This window comes from Aplysia californica, unplaced genomic scaffold (genome assembly GCF_000002075.1).
Source record: "Aplysia californica isolate F4 #8 unplaced genomic scaffold, AplCal3.0 scaffold00145, whole genome shotgun sequence".
In the NCBI taxonomy this organism is placed as follows: Eukaryota; Metazoa; Mollusca; class Gastropoda; order Aplysiida; family Aplysiidae; genus Aplysia; species Aplysia californica.
The window spans coordinates 354,335-357,240 of NW_004797415.1; the positions used below are offsets into that span (position 1 = coordinate 354,335).

Consider the following 2,906-nt stretch of genomic DNA (forward strand, 5'->3'; position numbering starts at 1 on the left):
TTACTCTCTTGTTACACCTCTAATCGTCGGCACTTATATGACCTTATTGTGTTGCAAGTGCTGTAAAATTTTAACTAAAACATAAGATCGTGCTCTTGTGGTCTAGAGGTTACGGTGTCCGCCTCTCATTCAATAGGAGGTCACAGGTTCGAATCCGGATAGCGAAGGGAAATGTTCTTGTCTAAGATATCCTTTCACTTCCTTTCCTGCTCTTTAGCCATTCGTCTCTACCTTCAGCCCCCAACCCCCCCCCCCCCCCTTTTCTCCTTCTCTAACTATATTCTGTCGTCTTCTTTCGTCTCCATTTTCTGCCCCCACCCCCCTCACCTGCCCCGTCCGCTCCTGACTCATTCTGCAGTATTTCTACTGCTACTCCTTGGCTCCTAACTGTCGTCTTCCAACACCCACCCCTGATCTTAAGGTAGGCACAACTATTCTCACCTCAGAAGACTCGAAAATAGTCAGAAACATTCTCATCTTCCACGGAAGAATACAGTGCAGGCGGCCGAAAAAATAAGTTCTCAAAGGCTAACAAACTGACAATATTATTCGCCATAATTAAATAGACAGATTGACAGGAAGATATGTACGGGTGTAGTTATGTTAGATATCTGGAGTAGAACACGCAGGAGTAAGCGCATGTAGAAGCAGCTAAACTGTGGGGGATCTTGTTTGTTTGTTTGTTTTAGTAGAGTTTTTACGGCGTTCGCAACTGCATAAGGTCATATGAGCACCAAAGGGTGGATGTCAACAGAGAAATCCATACAGGGATTCAGGCTTACTCTGCTCACCTCTCTTGCTTCAACAGCACAAAGTCTGCGTTCACTATCAAGGCACCCCGGAAATAGCGAGCAACAAGAGTGTGACAAACATGCAAAAGAAGTAGAGGAAAAATTAAGATAGTAATAATTGGGAAAGAAAAGGCAGCAGTTCCACGTTGCAGTTCAGGCACAGTTATGAGCATGATATTGATGAATAGCTCAACTTTAAAGGTAGGTGGTTGGAAGGCGCTACAGGTAGGTCGTACTTCTTTACTTTCCCTCTGTCGTTTCTATCCGTCTCTTACTTTGACTATTTTCTTTCCCTCTGTTGTTTCTGTCTTTCTGTCTTACTTTTCCCCAGCATTAAAAGGCAATCATTAAGGCAATGCGCTTCTCTTTATTCTAACAAACAAACAATTAACTTTTAACCTTCTCTCTCGTCTAACGATTATGCAAAGAAACTACATGAAGGCCTTTTTTTATTTTGTCTTTATGGCAGTGCTTTTTGTTAAAAATGAGGGTGTATGTGTGAGGGGGGGGGGTGTCTCTTTTCATTTTCATGAGACAGGTAAGTGTGGGGGAATTGACGGGGGAGGGGGGAAGGTACACAGGCAAGTATACAAAACGTCAGCTTTCACTGTGGTGTCCGTGTTAGGGTGAGCATTTAAGGATACACGCACACCATACACCCACATCCCTTCCTCGTTACAATCCGCTTTTCAAACAGAAAATTGCTAAGGTAGGACATTTAAATCGATCAGCAAGATAACATTTTTATGAACAAATATTAGTTTTTTGTTGTTGCAGCTCTTTTTTTTTTTCAAAACGTCTCTCTGTTCAAAGCATAATTCGTTTAATTCTATGCTATTGCCCTTTAAAGAGCCCACGAAAGAACACAATTACCATATATCCCCTGGTAACATATAAACAGCTGTTTCACGAGACGGCGCCTAGGGCTGGGCATTAGGTAAATTAACACAATAAATGAACTTGGCAGCTGCTGGGATCATCAGAAAAGCGTAAACGACTTACCAAAAGCTTCCCTCTCCTATATACGAGTGTGGACTGTGGCTACTTATTGCAGGCAGAACGTAATTTTCCACTGAGCACAGAATAGAAGCGAACGTTGTTTTTGGGGGGGGGGGGTTCTTTCACCTGCAACAACAATTTCACAAAAAGTAACTCTTGTTATCCGAAGAAATCAGGCTTGTTCGGAGCGTAGGCATTCTGAGATTAAAGCGAAACGAAAGAAATCCGACTCACGCAGAAGATGACTAGCTATATCCCGGATTCGTTCATCTTAAACCGCTGAAAAATTGAGAGTCGCAGCTAAAACTTTACACAGCACTGGCGAAATAAGGATCGTAGACGCTCTTAGTAAAAATTCGAACACAAGTACAACTTCCACTTCTTTTGCTCTGTATCTGAATCAGGAAAACGTAATCCAGTCTTCTTTTTTTTTCACTCAAGAATGTTTGCAGAGGAGATTATAAAAGAAAGTAGCAGGGTTTTTTTTCTTCTTTCTTTTTGATCTCCGGGATTATTTTGGCGGTAAAACGGGCCAATCTGGAGAAGTGTGCCTGAAATCGAAACAGCTCGCTCAGTGCGCGGGTGTGCACGGAAAGAGAAGCGAGTCGAGCTGTCCCCCGACACGCGCTTCTCACGACAGCGAGGGAAAGTTGGCACAGCTCGTCTGCGCGAGATCGATCGAGCAGACGACAGGGAGAGCTCAGCGTCGGAACAGAGCAGAAACTCGATGCTCTGCGCTCTCTCGGTGGTGTTGAGTGGATGCTGTGTGGACAGATTGATGTCATTGTTCGTTTTGTTTTAGTAGAGGTTTTACGGCTTTTATGGTGCTCGCAACTGCATAAGGTCATATGAGCGCCAAAGGGTGGATGTCAACAGAGAAGTTCTTACAGGCAATCAGACTTACTCTGCTCACCTCTCTAGCTTCAACAGCACAAAGTCTGCTTCGACTATCAATGCACCCCGGAAATAGCGGGTCACAGCAAAAGAAGTAGAGGGAAAATGACGATAGTAAGGACTAGGAAAGAAAAGCAGCAGTTCCCTGTTCCAGTTCAGGCACAGCTATGAGCATGACATTGATGAATCAGCCCATTACAATTACAATTCTACGGTGCATAA

The 2,906-nt window shown here is 43.7% G+C and overlaps 1 long non-coding RNA gene across 1 annotated transcript in view; it reads left to right on the forward strand.

Annotated features, from left to right (window-relative positions):
- The window catches only part of LOC118477581, a 6,870-nt gene that overhangs the window by 564 nt on the left and 3,400 nt on the right, over window positions 1–2,906 (forward strand). The window lies entirely within an intron of this gene.